The sequence below is a fragment of the Pseudophryne corroboree genome, chromosome 2 (genome assembly GCF_028390025.1).
Source record: "Pseudophryne corroboree isolate aPseCor3 chromosome 2, aPseCor3.hap2, whole genome shotgun sequence".
NCBI lineage: Eukaryota > Metazoa > Chordata > Amphibia > Anura > Myobatrachidae > Pseudophryne > Pseudophryne corroboree.
In genome coordinates this window covers 789,690,691-789,708,328 of record NC_086445.1, presented here as the reverse complement: position 1 = coordinate 789,708,328, position 17,638 = coordinate 789,690,691, and the positions used below count along the sequence as shown (strand labels likewise).

The following is a 17,638-nucleotide window of genomic DNA, read 5'->3' as shown; positions in this document are numbered from 1 at the left end:
CGACATGCATTTTTCACAATTTCTTTCTTTTTTTGAACCTTTTCATCCAAGCGGACTACAATTGGGAATAGTAACCCGAAGCATTGCGAGCGAAGCGAGCCATGCGAGGGGAACAAGGTGCACTTAATCGGGTTCCCGGCAACTATACGAAGAAAAACGACACCAAAAAAACATAAAAAACTCATGTCGACCTTTAGACAGTGTCGACCTAGTTACTCTCTACCTTCCATACCACACCCCTTTTTACCACAAGATTGTAGAACTGAAGTGCTAACTGGTTTCCACAACTCCAAACAGGGGGTATATTTACAAAGATTCGTGTTTTTGCCATTTTGAAGGGTGTTTGAACTCGAATGGTATTGGGTGCATTTTACTGCAACTTTTTGAATCCTGATACGATCATTCACTAAGCTGACGACTTTTCCTAATTCGTATTTTCCGATGTCGATGTGATTCGTAATGTTAGGCAGTGTTTTACGGGAGTGATGAGTAAAACACTGCCTGACAAAACACAAGGAATCCCGGCCGGATCTGTGAGATCCGTGCAGGGCTTCATTGTGTACCTTAAAAAGGTGTTTTAAGTAGTAAAAAATCCAAAAAAAATTGTGTGGGGTCCCCCCTCCTAAGCACAACCAGCCTCGGGCTCTTTGAGCCGGTCCTGGTTGAAAAAATATGGAGAAAAAAATGACAGGGGTTCCCCCATATTTCATCAACCAGCACCGGGCTCTGCGCCTGGTCCTGGTTCTAAAAATACGGGGGACAAAAAGCGTAGGGGTCCCCCGTATTTTTGAAACCAGCACCGGGCTCCACTAGCCAGGTACATAATGCCACAGCTGGGGGACACTTTTATACTGGTCCCTGCGGCCCTGGCATTACATACCCAACTAGTTACCCCTGGCCGGGGTACCCTGGAGGAGTGGGAACCCCTTAAATCAAGGGGTCCCCCCCTCCAGCCACCCAAGGGCCAGGGGTGAAGCCCGAGGCTGTCTCCCCCCATCCAAGGGCGGCGGATGGGGGGCTGATAGCCATGTGTAAAAAATGTGAATATTGTTTTTAGTAGCAGTACTACAAGTCCCAGCAAGCCTCCCCCGTAAGCTGGTACTTGGAGAACCACAAGTACCAGCATGCGGTTGAAAACCTGGCCCGCTGGTACCTGTAGTATTACTACTAAAAAAATACCTCCCAAAAAAACAGGACACACACCGTGAAAGTATAAGTTTATTACATACATGCACACCTCCATACATACATACTTACCTATGTTCCCACGAGGCTCGGTCCTCTTCTCCATGTAGAATCCTTGGGGGACCTGTGAAAAAAATTATACTCACATAATCCAGTGTAGATAGTGTCCAAAGTATAATCCACGTACTTGGCAAAACAAAAAAATTGAAACCCGACCACGCACTGAAAGGGGTCCCATGTTTACACATGAGACCCCTTTCCCCGACTGCCAGGACCCCCCTGACTCCTGTCAAAGAGGGTCCCTTCAGCCAATCAGGGAGCGCCATGTCGTGGCACTCTCCTGATTGGCTGTGTGCTCCTGTAGTGTCTGTGAGGCAGCACACGGCACAGATACAATGTAGCGCCTATGCGCTCCATTGTAGCCAATGGTGGGAACTTTGCGGTCAGCGGTGAAGTTACTTTCGTTCACAATTCTGCTAAGCTAAGATACACTCCTAGAGGGCGGCGGCTTAGCGTGTGTACTGCTGCGAAAAGCGGCTAGCGAGCGAACAACTCGGAATGAGGGCCTATGTACCTGGCTAGTGGAGCCCGGTGCTGGTTTCAAAAATACGGGGGACCCCTACGCTTTTTGTCCCCTGTATTTTTGGAACCAGGACCAGGCGCAGAGCCCGGTGCTGGTTGATGAAATATGGGGGAACCCTGTCATTTTTTTCACCATATTTTGACAACCAGGACCGACTCAAAGAGCCAGAGGCTGGTTATGCTTATGAGGGGGGACCCCACGCAATTTTTTTTAATGTTTTAACACTAAACAGACCCTTTCCCATAGATAACCATGCACAGATCTCACTGATCCGTGCATGGTTATCCAAACTCGACTGGAAAAAGCAGGTCTATTTTTTTGCTGCTTTTTTTAACGAATCGAAGAAAAACAGACCTGCACTTGAGCACTCAGAGACTAACACCCAAATACGAATGAATAGTGAATGCCCGTATTGTATGAAATAACAGCCGTGTTTGACCGATGGTCTATTCATTCGTATTTCTGAACTTTGACAATCAAACCATTACGAATAGTCCAAACACTGCCGAGATTGGTGCTTAGTGAATTCCCGGATTGGGACTTAGAAAAAAAAACACAAATCGGACAAACTCGAATTCTTAGTAAATTTTGGCCCAGGTGTCTACAGAACTAATCGCAGGAACTTTTTGGTGGCCTAAGTTGGCAGAAAACTGTGAATTGCTTTGTTACAACTTGTGTGACCAGAACACGTGCCAAAATCAATCATCCCAAAGATTATTAAAATCTCTATTTATCGCTAAAAGACTATGGAGATACATTTTTATGACTATTGTTGAGCTTCTGCTTTGTTAAGGCTTTAATACTATCTTTGTTATGTATCAAATCAATAAATTACATTTTGCCAGACAGAAGAGTCTAGTCGTCAGCTATGCTAATTATGTTGTCATGGTCCACTCTATAGCACGCACAGATCAATGTGACCGTTTCTTTCCACTTAATAGATATTTGGATGTCTTTGCTTTCTTTTGCTGAATTTGCATACAGTAATGCTATACGGCACAGGTTCTCAAACTCGGTCCTCAGGACCCCACACGGTTCATGTTTTGCAGGTCACCTGTAGATTTTTAAAATGTGACAGTTGGTGATACACAGAGCAGCTGCTGGGTGACATGAAAAACGTGAACTGTGTGGGGTCCTGAGGACCGAGTTTGAGAACCGCTGCTATACGGTATCCAACACTGGAATCCTGACACTGCCTGGAATCCCAACTAGGACCAAACTCTCAGCACCGTAATCCCGACCGCCAGGATCCTGAATAACTGCGGAGAAGGGGTTAGGTTTAGGATACGGGGGGTAGGGTTAGGGTTAGGCTGCGCAGAGAAGCGGAGTTAGGTTTAGGCTGCAGGGAGGGGAGGTTAGGCACCCCCGGGGAGGATTGGGGCTAGGCTTTTAGGGTTTAGGCTGCGGGAAGGGGTGGGGTTAGGTTTAGACACAACTGGGGAAGGTTAGGTTTAGGATGTGGGGGAGGAGCGTTAGGTTTAGGCTGCATGAATGGTTGGTTAGGGGGAATTGGGGAAAGGTAAGTATTCCCTACCCTTGTCAGGATTCTCAATATCGGGAAGCCGCGTCGGTATTCTGATGCCAGCATCCCAACTGTCGGCATATCAAGCCAACCCTGCTATACACCCGTCTCCTTTTCAGGCTAGTTAGGAGTTTTACCAAGCTATGGTGACACAATTGCCTAAAGAAACCTCAGTTCCTGTATTTCATGATAAAATGACATTTCTAAAAAAGGACTCCCCACTCTTCAACAGACATTTCTTCAAATATTTCCAGGAGAAACAGAGGTAAGATCCAAACTTTTAAAGCAGGTACTTAAGTTTGACTGTCATTAGCAACCTACTGTATGCCTTTCAAATCCTCCCAAGTAGTTATGTCGTAAGCTTCCAGGATCCTGCGTGTCAGGATGCCACTGTCGGTATTCTGACTGACGGCATCTCAAGCTCCAGGATTCCGATACCATACCCATACACTACAGAAGCTTTCCTCTTTCCACACCTCACAAATTGTATAAGTCTTTCACCTACACTTCTTTTAACAGCTGCTCCTAGGTGAAATTACATTATTAGGTGGGACTATAACAGATCTGATGACCTTTTTAAAATTACATGCCAGGAAATCATTCCCTATGCATCTCCTGGCATTTGTTACTTCTGCTGCCTGAACTACTGTAGCTGACCTCAGACTCTATGCTGGCTTCTCTCACTATTACCACCAGCCCCATGGATTTCTCTATCACTTATGAACCTTTGCAGCCAGCCATGACTTTGGCTTTGCGTATTAGTCTTCTGCTTGGCCCTCTAGAATCACGTTATCTTTGTGCTGCTTTGCACTGCACCAGACCCCATGCTCTGCTTATACCCCTTTTCCACTAGCTCAAAAAACATGTGTAAATGTACGGGGAGGCGCATTTACCCGTGTTTTTTGCAAGTGGAAAAGGGTCCCCCCCCGCAAAAACCCGGATCAAGTGACCCGTGAATCCTACCCGGATAAATACCTGGGTAGGACACAGGAATGATCCGGGTAGGGTTGTAGTGTAAACGGAATCCGCGTCGATGCGACACGGCTCCCGTTTACACTGTATGGAAGGGCGGCGCTGGGAGATCATGTGATCTCCCAGCGCCGCCCCTGCCGCGTCACTAGCAGCGTCACCAACCCGGCAATATGCCGGGTTGGTGAGAGCAATGGAAAAGGGGGCTGAGCACGGGCCACAGCCGGGTAGCACCCCTGTCAGGCTCCCGGCTGCGACCTGTGCTCGTAGGTGGAAAAGGGGTATTAGTGTCTTCTATGGGAGTAACAGTAGTACACTGTCACAGTTCTGCTTCTAGCATTCTGGGGCGTTACCCATAACAGTCAGTTTTATGACACAGGCTAATTACATTCAGCCCTTATTTCACAGTTTTGCTATTATGGCATGATAAAACTGTGGCAGGTGATGCTGGGATGTGTAGTTCCACAATAGCTGGAGAAACGCATAGCTGCCCCTGCTTTAAATGATAAAGTTGACCATAATAATGGAGGTACAGTATCAGTGATTTAACCAATATCTGGTACTTGAATAGATATGTATTTTGCTATATAGCATAAATGGCATAGGGAAAATGTAGGACGTTCTGTAGAACAAGCATACTGCAAGCTACTGTAACTGTAAAGTATACAAATGTAAAAAAAGACTAGTTCAATCATGTATGTGTATTACGCATGCAAAAATTATTGTTAATACTGTATACTAATAGTACACATCTGTTTACCTGAGAACAGATATCAAATATTTAATACATACTATACTGGCTCATTCTGCAGTTGTGATGATCAGAATGGGCCATTTGCTAACAAGGAAACATTGCAGAGAAACACCAAAGGCTTACATAAGTGAACAGCTGAGAATACAGTAGGTGTCACTGAACAGAAATCAAACTTTCATGCGATCAGCAGAACTGATCAGAAGTTCATGAGCACTAATAGCAAATGGACATTTTTCTCCCAGATACTGAACATTGCTTACTGAATACATTTTGCTCGAATGAAATGCCATTTACACCATGGCACTGAAGTGGGGCTGAACGGGCCATGCAGTTGACCTGCTAATCTCTTTTATGCTCAATTTGCCAGAAGCATGACATACAGATGATTATACTGTAGATTGTAAGTATTTCACTACGCAGGATATGATTGCTATGAACCTGGCAGCAGACGCCTAATACAGTAATTATTAGCTAACATTTTGTTACATTACTACGGTATACTGAATGTGCAAGGGTCAGGGATCTCACACAGTCACACTCAATGAAAGAGAGAGGTCCAAAATAAAAGAAGCCCATTGTTTGCAGAGGGCACATATCTGAGAAGCATGCACAGTCATTACGTATAGGAGAGAAGCACTTACTGGTAAATGACAGGTGAGTCTGGGATTAGCTACTGTAGATTCCCTTTAGTTTGGTTGTGTGCGCATCCCTGCTCTGCTGCTGCTGCTGCTGCTGATGATGATGCTGTTGCTGCTGCAGGCAGCTGAGGGTAACCAAGACCCGTGATCAGCCCGAGCAGAAGACGTCATACTTATTGCCTACCATTTTATCCACCTAACTCAGAGTATTTGCGCCATCTAGGGGGATATTTCTTATAAATACATCGCTTACTAATATATAAAGCTGAGTTCTATGTGTTTGTGTGTCACGCTATTTTATTATTAATAGCATGAATTGCATATCCTAACAAGATACACAATGTGGGTTAAACCTACATTTTTTTTGTGTGATGTTTTAATTGATAAATTAAATATTAAGGGGGAGATGTATCAAACCTTGGAGAGATGGAGGAGAGATACTGTATGAGTACAGATTTTAACTGGCATTTTACAGGCTGCCATTTTGAAAAATGATAGAAACTGTTTTGTTGGTACTTTGGGCGGGATGTATCAATAATTAGTGATGAGCGGGTTCGGTTTCTCGGAAACCGAACCCCCCCCGAACTTCACCCTTTTTACACGGGTCCGAGCCATACTCGGATTCTCCCGTATGGCTCGGTTAACCCGAGCGCGCCCGAACGTCATCATCCCGCTGTCGGATTCTCACGAGATTCGGATTCTATATAAGCAGCCGCGCGTCGCCGCCATTTTCACTCATGCATTGGAAATGTTAGGGAGAGGACGTGGCTGGTGTCCTCTCCGTTTATTCATTGTTGAGTTGATGCAAATATTTGTGCTTGCTTATATCATTGTGGGGACTGGGGAGCAGCTTTATATTAATATAGGAGGAGTACAGTGCAGAGTTTTGCTGAACAGTGACCACCAGTTTTATCCGTTCTCTGCCTGAAAAAAACACTCCATATCTGTGCTCAGTGTGCTGCATATATCTGTGCTCACACTGCTTAATTGTGGGGACTGGGGAGCAGCTGTATTATATAGCAGGAGTACAGTGCAGAGTTTTGCTGACAGTGACCACCAGTATACGTTGTCTGCCTGAAAAACACTCCATATCTGTGCTCAGTGTGCTGCTTTATTGTGGGGACTGGGGAGTCGGGACCACCAGTATAATATTATATAGTAGGAGTACAGTGCAGAGTTTTGCTGACACAGTGACCACCAGTATATATAGCAGTACGGTACGGAAGGCCACTGCTGTACCTACCTCTGTGTCGTCATTAAGTATACTATCCATCTACATTCTAATTCTATACCTGTGGTGCATTTTAGTTTTGCAGTTTGCTGACACAGTGACCACCAGTACATATAGCGGTACGGTACGGAAGGCCACTGCTGTACCTACCTCTGTGTCGTCATTAAGTATACTATCCATCTACATTCTATACCTGTGGTGCATTTTAGTTTTGCAGTTTGCTGACACAGTGACCACCAGTATATATAGCAGTACGGTACGGAAGGCCACTGCTGTACCTACCTCTGTGTCGTCATTAAGTATACTATCCATCTACATTCTAATTCTATACCTGTGGTGCATTTTAGTTTTGCAGTTTGCTGACACAGTGACCACCAGCAGTACGGTATGGAAGGCCACTGCTGTACCTACCTCTGTGTCGTCATTAAGTATACTATCCATCTACATTCTAATTCTATACCTGTGGTGCATTTTAGTTTTGCAGTTTGCTGACACAGTGACCACCAGTATATATAGCAGTACGGTACGGAAGGCCACTGCTGTACCTACCTCTGTGTCGTCATTAAGTATACTATCCATCTACATTCTATACCTGTGGTGCATTTTAGTTTTGCAGTTTGCTGACACAGTGACCACCAGTATATATAGCAGTACGGTACGGAAGGCCACTGCTCTACCTACCTCTGTGTCGTCAAGTATACTATCCATCTACATTCTATACCTGTGGTGCATTTTAGTTTTGCAGTTTGCTGACACAGTGACCACCAGTATATATAGCAGTACGGTACGGAAGGCCACTGCTGTACCTACCTCTGTGTCGTCATTAAGTATACTATCCATCTACATTCTATACCTGTGGTGCATTTTAGTTTTGCAGTTTGCTGACACAGTGACCACCAGTATATATAGCAGTACGGTACGGAAGGCCACTGCTGTACCTACCTCTGTGTCGTCATTAAGTATACTATCCATCTACATTCGATACCTGTGGTGCATTTTAGTTTTGCAGTTTGCTGATACAGTGACCACCAGTATATATAGCAGTACGGTACGGAAGGCCACTGCTGTACCTACCTCTGTGTCGTCATTAAGTATACTATCCATCTACATTCTATACCTGTGGTGCATTTTAGTTTTGCAGTTTGCTGACACAGTGACCACCAGTATATATATCAGTACGGTACGGAAGGCCACTGCTGTACCTACCTCTGTGTCGTCATTAAGTATACTATCCATCTACATTCTATACCTGTGGTGCATTTTAGTTTTGCAGTTTGCTGACACAGTGACCACCAGCAGTACGGTATGGAAGGCCACTGCTGTACCTACCTCTGTGTCGTCATTAAGTATACTATCCATCTACATTCTAATTCTATACCTGTGGTGCATTTTAGTTTTGCAGTTTGCTGACACAGTGACCACCAGTATATATAGCAGTACGGTACGGAAGGCCACTGCTGTACCTACCTCTGTGTCGTCATTTAGTATACTATCCATCTACATTCTATACCTGTGGTGCATTTTAGTTGTGCGCAGTATATATAGTAGTAGGCCATTGCTATTGATACTGGCATATAATTCCACACATTAAAAAATGGAGAACAAAAATGTGGAGGTTAAAATAGGGAAAGATCAAGATCCACTTCCACCTCGTGCTGAAGCTGCTGCCACTAGTCATGGCCGAGACGATGAAATGCCATCAACGTCGTCTGCCAAGGCCGATGCCCAATGTCATAGTAGAGAGCATGTAAAATCCAAAAAACAAAAGTTCAGTAAAATGACCCAAAAATCTAAATTGAAAGCGTCTGATGAGAAGCGTAAACTTGCCAATATGCCATTTACGACACGGAGTGGCAAGGAACGGCTGAGGCCCTGGCCTATGTTCATGGCTAGTGGTTCAGATTCACATGAGGATGGAAGCACTCAATCTCTCGCTAGAAAAATGAAAAAACTTAAGCTGGCAAAAGCACAGAAAAGAACTGTGCGTTCTTCTAAATCACAAATCCCCAAGGAGAGTCCAATTGTGTCGGTTGCGATGCCTGACCTTCCCAACACTGGACGGGAAGAGCTTGCACCTTCCACCATTTGCACGCCCCCTGCAAGTGCTGGAAGGAGCACCCACAGTCCAGTTCCTGATAGTCAAATTGAAGATGTCACTGTTGAAGTACACCAGGATGAGGATATGGGTATTGCTGGCGCTGGGGAGGAAATTGACAAGGAGGATTCTGATGGTGAGGTGGTTTGTTTAAGTCAGGCACCCGGGGAGACACCTGTTGTCCGTGGGACGAACATGGCCATTGACATGCCTGGTCAAAATACAAAAAAAATCAGCTCTTCGGTGTGGAATTATTTCAACACAAATGCGGACAACAGGTGTCAAGCCATGTGTTGCCTTTGTCAAGCTGTAATAAGTAGGGGTAAGGACGTTAACCACCTCGGAACATCCTCCCTTATACGTCACCTGCAGCGCATTCATCATAAGTCAGTGACAAGTTCAAAAACTTTGGATGACAGCGGAAGCAGTCCACTGACCACTAAATCCCTTCCTCTTGTAACCAAGCTCCTGCAAACCACACCACCAACTCCCTCAGTGTCAGTTTCCTCCTTACCCAGGAAAGCCAATAGTCCTGCAGGCCATGTCACTGGCAAGTCTGACGAGTCCTCTCCTGCCTGGGATTCCTCCGATGCATCCTTGAGTGTAACGCCTACTGCTGCTGGCGCTGCTGTTGTTGCTGCTGGGAGTCGATCGTCATCCGAGAGGGGAAGTCGGAAGACCACTTGTACTACTTCCAGTAAGCAATTGACTGTCCAACAGTCCTTTGCGAGGAAGATGAAATATCACAGCAGTCATCCTGCTGCAAAGCAGATAACGCAGGCCTTGGCGGTGAGAAACGTGGTTCCGGTATCCACCGTTAATGCAGAGGCAACTAGAGACTTGATTGAGGTACTGTGTCCCCGGTACCAAATACCATCTAGGTTCCATTTCTCTAGGCAGGCGATACCGAAAATGTACACGGACCTCAGAAAAAGAGTCACCAGTGTCCTAAAAAATGCAGTTGTACCCAATGTCCACTTAACCACGGACATGTGGACAAGTGGAGCAGGGCAGACTCAGGACTATATGACTGTGACAGCCCACTGGGTAGATGTATTGCCTCCCGCAGCAAGAACAGCAGCGGCGGCACCAGTAGCAGCATCTCGGAAACGCCAACTCGTTCCTAGGCAGGCTACGCTTTGTATCACCGCTTTCCAGAAGAGGCACACAGCTGACAACCTCTTACGGAAACTGAGGAAGATCATCGCAGAATGGCTTACCCCAATTGGACTCTCCTGGGGATTTGTGACATCGGACAACGCCAGCAATATTGTGCGTGCATTACATCTGGGCAAATTCCAGCACGTCCCATGTTTTGCACATACCTTGAATTTGGTGGTGCAGAATTATTTAAAAAACGACAGGGGCGTGCAAGAGATGCTGTCGGTGGCCCGAAGAATTGCGGGCCACTTTCGGCATTCAGCCACCGCGTACAGAAGACTGGAGCACCACCAAACAATCCTGAGCCTGCCCTGCCATCATCTGAAGCAAGAGGTGGTAACGAGGTGGAATTCAACCCTCTATATTAGGGTGGGCAAAATACGGCCCGCGGGCCGGATGCGGCCCGCAAACCGATCCTGCCCGGCCCACTGCCTCCCACCAGCGAGCAATGACAAGCGGCCGACCGGCTGAGCTGCTTGTCATTGCTCTGCACTGCAGTACCTCCAAGCTGCCAGCGGCGCCTCTCTCCCCTGCTGCTGCGTTGTAGCAGCCTCCTCCAGAGTCCCCAGTGACAACGGCTGTGTTCAGCCGAAAGGGGGGCGGGGCTACACGGGACCTCAGGGGGCGGAGCTACACGGGACAAGAGGCAGACTGCTACAGATCCATCCTTCCTGCCACTGCCAGCCAGATCAGTAAGTAAATGGGAAAAGTGAAAGAAAGTGTGTGTGTGTGCGTGTGTGTGAGAGAGAGTGTGTGTGTGCGTGCATATATTTGTGTGTGCGGGCAGTGGCGTCAGACTGTTTTTAGGTTTGGGGGAGAGATCTTTAGCTCTCGCTGTACCATCCCCTCCTGTGTTCTGTCACCATGTCACCCCCATGTTCTGTCACTATGTCGTCGTCCCCGTGTTCTGTCACTGTGTCACCCCCCTCCCCCCGTGTTCTGTCACTGTGTCACACCCCCGTGTTCTGTCACTGTCACCCCCCCTGTGTTCTGTCACTATGTCACACCCCCCGTGTTCTGTCACTATGTCACCCCCCCGTGTTCTGTCACTATGTCACACCCCCCGTGTTCTGTCACTATATCACACCCCCCGTGTTCTGTCACCATGTCACCCCCATGTTCTGTCACTATGTCACCCCCCGTGTTCTGTCACTGTGTCACCCCCCCCGTGTTCTGTCACTGTCACCCCCCCGTGTTCTGTCACTATGTCACCCCCCCCGTGTTCTGTCACTGTGTCACCTCCACGTGTTCTGTCACTGTGTCACCTCCCCGTGTTCTGTCACTGTGTCACCTCCCCGTGTTCTGCCACTATGTCACACCCCCCGTGTTCTGTCACTGTGTCACCCCCCTCGTGTTCTGTCACCGTGTCACACACCCCGTGTTCTGTCACTGTGTCACACACCCCGTGTTCTGTCACTGTGTCACACCCCCCGTGTTCTGTCACTGTGTCACCTCCCCGTGTTCTGTCACTGTGTCACCCCCCCCGTGTTCTGTCACTGTGTCACCTCCCCGTGTTCTGTCGCTGTCAACCCCACCATGTTCTGTCACCATGTCACCCCCACGTGTTCTGTCACTGTCACCCCCACCGTGTTCTGTCACCTCCCCCCCTCCCCGTGTTCTTTCACTGTGTCACACCCCCCGTGTTCTGTCACCGTGTCACACATCCATGTTCTGTCACTGTCACCCCCACCATGTTCTGTCACTGTGTCACACCCCCCATGTTCTGTCACTGTCACCCCCCTCCCCGTGTTCTGTCACCGTGTCACCCCCACCATGTTCTGTCACTGTCACCCCCCCTCCCCGTGTTCTTTCACTGTGTCACACCCCCCGTGTTCTGTCACCGTGTCACACATCCGTGTTCTGTCACTGTCACCCCCCCCTCCCCGTGTTCTGTCACTGTGTCACCCTCACCGTTTTCTGTCACTGTGTCACACACCCGTGTTCTATCACTGTCACCACCCCCCTCCCCGTGTTCTCTCACCGTGTCACCCCCACCGTGTTCTGTCACCGTGTCACACACCCGTGTTCTGTCACTTTAACCCCTCTCCCCGTGTTCTGTCACCGTGTCACCCCCCCATGTTCTGTCACCGTGTCACCCCCACCGTGTTCTGTCACTGTGTCACACCCCCCGTGTTCTGTCCCCGTGTCACACCTTTCCCCAGGGGCCATAAGACACTGGATAATTTGCTTGCTGCACAATAATTATCCTAAATAAAATGTTAATGTGTAAAAAGGCTCTCTACCTGCCGTAATGTGTGTAAAAGGGGCTCTACCTGGTGTAATGTGTGTAAGTGGCGCTGTGTGGCGCAATTTGAATAATGGAGACTATTGTGCAGCCTAATATGAATCTGTATTATTTTTTTGCCCACACTTCTTCCACATGAAGCCACGTCCCTATATTTTTGGCAAGTGGGGCGAGCTGCTATTTTGTATGTGGCCCTCGGATACTGACAGGAAATGTCAAGTGGCCCCTCAGCTGAAATAATTGCCCACCCCTGCTCTATATGCTTCAGAGGATGGAGGAGCAGCAAAAGGCAATTCAAGCCTATACATCTGCCCACGATATAGGCAAAGGAGGGGGAATGCACCTGACTCAAGCGCAGTGGAGAATGATTTCAACGTTGTGCAAGGTTCTGCAACCCTTTGAACTTGCCCCACGTGAAGTCAGTTCAGACACTGCCAGCCTGAGTCAGGTCATTCCCCTCATCAGGCTTTTGCAGAAGAAGCTGGAGACATTGAAGGAGGAGCTAAAACAGAGCGATTCCGCTAGGCATGTGGGACTTGTGGATGGAGCCCTTAATTCGCTTAACCAGGATTCACGGGTGGTCAATCTGATGAAATCAGAGCACTACATTTTGGCCACCGTGCTCGATCCTAGATTTAAAACCTACGTTGTATCTCTCTTTCCGGCAGACACAAGTCTGCAGAGGTTCAAAGACCTGCTGGTGAGAAAATTGTCAAGTCAAGCGGAACGTGACCCGTCAACATCTCCTCCTTCACATTCTCCCGCAACTGGGGGTGCGAGGAAAAGGCTAAGAATTCCGAGCCCACCCGCTGGCGGTGATGCAGGGCAGTCTGGAGCGAGTGCTGACATCTGGTCCGGACTGAAGGACCTGCCAACGATTACTGATATGTCGTCTACTGTCACTGCATATGATTCTCTCACCATTGAAAGAATGGTGGAGGATTATATGAGTGACCGCATCCAAGTAGGCACGTCAGACAGTCCGTACGTATACTGGCAGGAAAAAGAGGCAATTTGGAGGCCCTTGCACAAACTGGCTTTATTCTACCTAAGTTGCCCTCCCTCCAGTGTGTACTCCGAAAGAGTGTTTAGTGCAGCCGCTCACCTTGTCAGCAATCGGCGTACGAGGTTACTTCCAGAAAGTGTGGAGAAGATGATGTTCATCAAAATGAATTATAATCAATTCCTCCGTGGAGACATTCACCAGCAATTGCCTCCAGAAAGTACACAGGGATCTGAGATGGTGGATTCCAGTGAGGATGAATTAATAATCTGTGAGGAGGGGGATGTACACAGTGAAAGGGGTGAGGAATCGGAGGATGATGAGGAGGAGGAGGACATCTTGCCTCTGTAGAGCCAGTTTGTGCAAGGAGAGATTGATTGCTTCTTTTTTGGTTATGGCCCAAACCAAACAGTCATTTCAGTCACAGTCGAGTGGCAGACCCTGTCGCTGAAATGATGGGTTCGTTAAAGTGTGCATGTCCTGTTTATACAACATAAGGGTGGGTGGGAGGGCCCAAGGACAATTCCATCTTGCACCTCTTTTTTCTTTCATTTTTCTTTGCATCATGTGCTGTTTGGGGACAATTTTTTTGAAGTGCCATCCTGTCTGACACTGCAGTGCCACTCCAGATGGGCCAGGTGTTTGTGTCGGCCACTTGTGTCGCTTAGCTTAGTCACACAGCGACCTTGGTGCGCCTCTTTTTTTCTTTGCATCATGTGCTGTTTGGGGACTATTTTTTTGAAGTGCCATCCTGCCTGACACTGCAGTGCCACTCCTAGATGGGCCAGGTGTTTGTGTCGGCCGCTTAGTCATTCAGCGACCTCGGTGCAAATTTTAGGACTAAAAATAATATTGTGAGGTGTGAGGTGTTCAGAATAGACTGGAAATTAGTGGAAATTATGGTTATTGAGGTTAATAATACTATGGGATCAAAATGACCCCCAAATTCTATGATTTAAGCTGTTTTTTAGGGTTTTTAAAAAAAAACACCCGAATCCAAAACACACCCGAATCCGACAAAAACATTTCGGTGAGGTTTTGCCAAAACGCGTCCGAATCCAAAACACGGCCGCGGAACCGAATCCAAAACCAAAACACAAAACCGAAAAATGTCCGGTGCACATCACTATCAATAATGCGGTCAAACCACAGAAAATGCAGTTTTCTGAGGTCTGACTGCGTCCCCATATGCACCAAGCTCCAGAAAGCAAAACTTTCAAGAGCTTGGACCCAATAGGTAACACCAGCTACAGCGTCCCCCACGGCTTGAGCACACGCTCTTATCGGGAGAGCTCTTCTTTGTGATTTTACTTGCAATTGTAGAAGCAGGCGGCATTACTAATTGCCTCTATGCTTGTGATCAGTGGCGGATTATATCACATGTAAAATGCAATGCTTGATGTATTTCTCTCCAAGGTTTTATACATTTATAAATCTCTTCCTAAATGAACACATGATAGAATGTCAATGTTGAACATATCAGATATCTACTTACTTGAGATGTGCTCCGACTCCTCTATTTTAGTTTTGTATCTGTATTAACTTTGTGTTTTGGTTTTGATTTTTGGAAAATCTGGTAATGGATGGGAGCAAATGCCAGTTGACCATTTGAAATAGTCAACTGTCATTTGATCCCATCCATGTAATTTGCTCCATTACCAGATTTTCGTTCCAACCAGCTAGATTGGAAAATAAATCTTTAGGTGTATGGGCACCTTTAGTCTTCTGTCAATGTGTTTTTTCCCTGAGGGGGACAATCAGGGCCGGTTCTTGCTGTTGTTGCGCCCCGGGCAAAACTATAGGGGCGTGGCTTCACACAGGGGCTTGGTCAGTTACGCCCCCATTTGTGCCCTCTTTAGCGCCGCTGGAAGAGAATTAAAAAAAAAAAGTATACTTACTATCCCTGTTCTTGATCCAGACCGCTGCAGACAGCCGCTGGCGCCGCTCCTCTCCTCGGATCAGCATAGACACTAGAGGTCAATTATGACCCCTAGTGTCTGTGCCACAATGCTGTGCGGTGCGCGATGACGTCATCGCGCACCGCACAGCAAAGGTCCTCTCCGCGAAGGGAAACTAGACGCATAGCATATGGTTCCCTTCAGAGCGGGGGTCACAGCGGAGGGCACAGCGGCGGGGGCAACAGTAGCGGATCTTGCCACGGTACGGTACCCTCCGGATGGCGCCCTCCGAAAGGCGGCGCCCCGGGCAAAAGTCCTGCTTGCCAGTGGCAAGAGCCACTACTGGGGACAATATGTGTGTGTGTTTCTTGTGGGGGGTAATGTGTGTGTGTTTTTTCCTGAGGGGGACATATTTTATTTGCTTGATGGAATCCATTATGGACATTTAGGATGGTGCTCCAAAAATTCCAGCACATGGTGCTAGGAGACCTGGGACCAGCCTTGGGTAAATGAATAGTGCATGGCCCACTTTTCACCACTTTTCACCACTAATCTTCTTTTGATCAAAAGAGCAATTTTTTCTATCCTTACATAATCTTTGAAGACCCATGAGTGCCATTCCACCTTTCTACCTCTACTGTGCAATTTCTTCAGAAGGGCACCGGGTCACATATTATTATTATTATTATTATTATTATTATTAACGGAGTGCCGGCCATCTTGTTTCTCTCTCTCTCTCTCTCTCTGTATATATATATATATATATATATATATATACAGATGAGGTGTCCAGCACTCAAGGAATTAAATAAACAAATGCAAATTGCAGCTTCAACTTTTCGGGGCTGAAACCCCTTTATCAAGACAACTTGCATAACAAAAAGACATACCTTAATACCACCCAGCACCACACCACAGCTGCAAAACGGAGACCCACTGACGTCAACAAAGCACAGCTGCATCGGCGTCCTGGGACCTCCTCTGGGCATGGTAATCACCCCTGTGTCATAACAATATAACAAACAGATACATTGCAGTGGGCAGGCTAAACATGCATGTTTTACATGCATAATATTCTGATGGTAAGCAGACATGTAGCAACATTGTAACAAGTTGAATTTAATATGATGTACAGCCTGTCTGCTGCAATGTATCTGTTTCTTATGTATTATTTAAGGTCTATTGTATGTAAATGTATTATTTAAGGTCTATTGTGATGAGATGTGTGTACCCCTATTGCTTTTATTGCATTGGTGGCAGTGGACTTTAGTGCTGTACACTGCACATATACAGAACTGTACAGTTTGACAGACATTGGTGACAGGTGGAGAGAGGGGCAGAGCGATATATCCTGGAGTGATTTGTCCTGTCAGGGAAAGAAGTGCTGTGCTTCCTGTTTCTTATTCAAGAGCGTCACATGCACCATTAGCTCCAGCTCCCCAATGTGTCACCATTATATGTGGGTGTGTAACATCTGTAGCACATTTCCAGAGTGTCATTGCCAGGGGAGGACTTGTCAGTAGCTGCCTGTCACCACTGAAGGGGCCGCCAAGATCCTTCTTTCTGCCAGACCACTTCAAAGAAGTCCCTATCCAATATCTCCCAACATTCATAAAGGTGGATGTGGGACTTCTGTGCTGCAAAGCTGTACGCTGCATGAAAAGGGGGTGTGGTGTCTCGAAAGGGCATGGCTACTCAGCAATGCCGCAATTGCGAGCCACGCCCCTCATTTTCTGACACTGGGGGCATGGCCAGCGCTCTGTGAGCTGCTGGCATGCCCCTAGTCCCTCTCGTCTCTGTGAATAGACGCCGTGTCTATTCACCACTGCTCTATAGCAGAGCAGCGAGTGACGGAAGCCTCCCAACTACCCTCCCCACAACCACCACCACCGCGGGACACTGCAGCCTGTGGATGGGACAGCGGGACAGTCCACAAAATGGACCCCCAAGAGGGAGAATGGTTGTTGGTATGCCGGGTGTCGGGATTCCGGTGCCGGTATACTGAGCGCTGGGATCCCAACAGCTGTCATACTGAATACTACCCCAGAGAGAGGAAGGAGACTAGAAAGCAGCTATGACACAGTAAAATAAAGCACCATTAAGGGACATCCAGAGCGGTCTATAAAAGTACACTGCACTGGACACACACATACAGTGAAGGGGATTTAGGAAGGAAAATTATACAGCCTTGGCTAATATACATATGATACAGTTGGCCAGTCTTCCATATCAGGGAAGTTCAGCACATTAAACATTATACTCTAATTGGAGAGTACAGAGGAGGAAAAATAGCTGCAAATAATATCAACAGTCTTGCCTATACTTCTGTATCTGAGAGTGGAAGGAACACATGT

At 47.2% G+C, this 17,638-nt stretch overlaps 1 protein-coding gene across 3 annotated transcripts in view; it reads right to left on the bottom strand.

Moving 5' to 3' along the window:
• Positions 1 to 5,767, bottom strand: part of SYTL5 (synaptotagmin like 5) — a 513,325-nt gene extending 507,558 nt beyond the window's left edge. For all 3 annotated transcript variants that reach the window (XM_063955564.1, XM_063955566.1, XM_063955567.1), the window contains exon 1: positions 5,655 to 5,767. The gene's annotated coding sequence lies outside the window, so the exon portion shown is untranslated. The remainder of the gene's footprint in view (positions 1 to 5,654) is intronic.
• Positions 5,768 to 17,638: the final 11,871 nt, after the last annotated feature.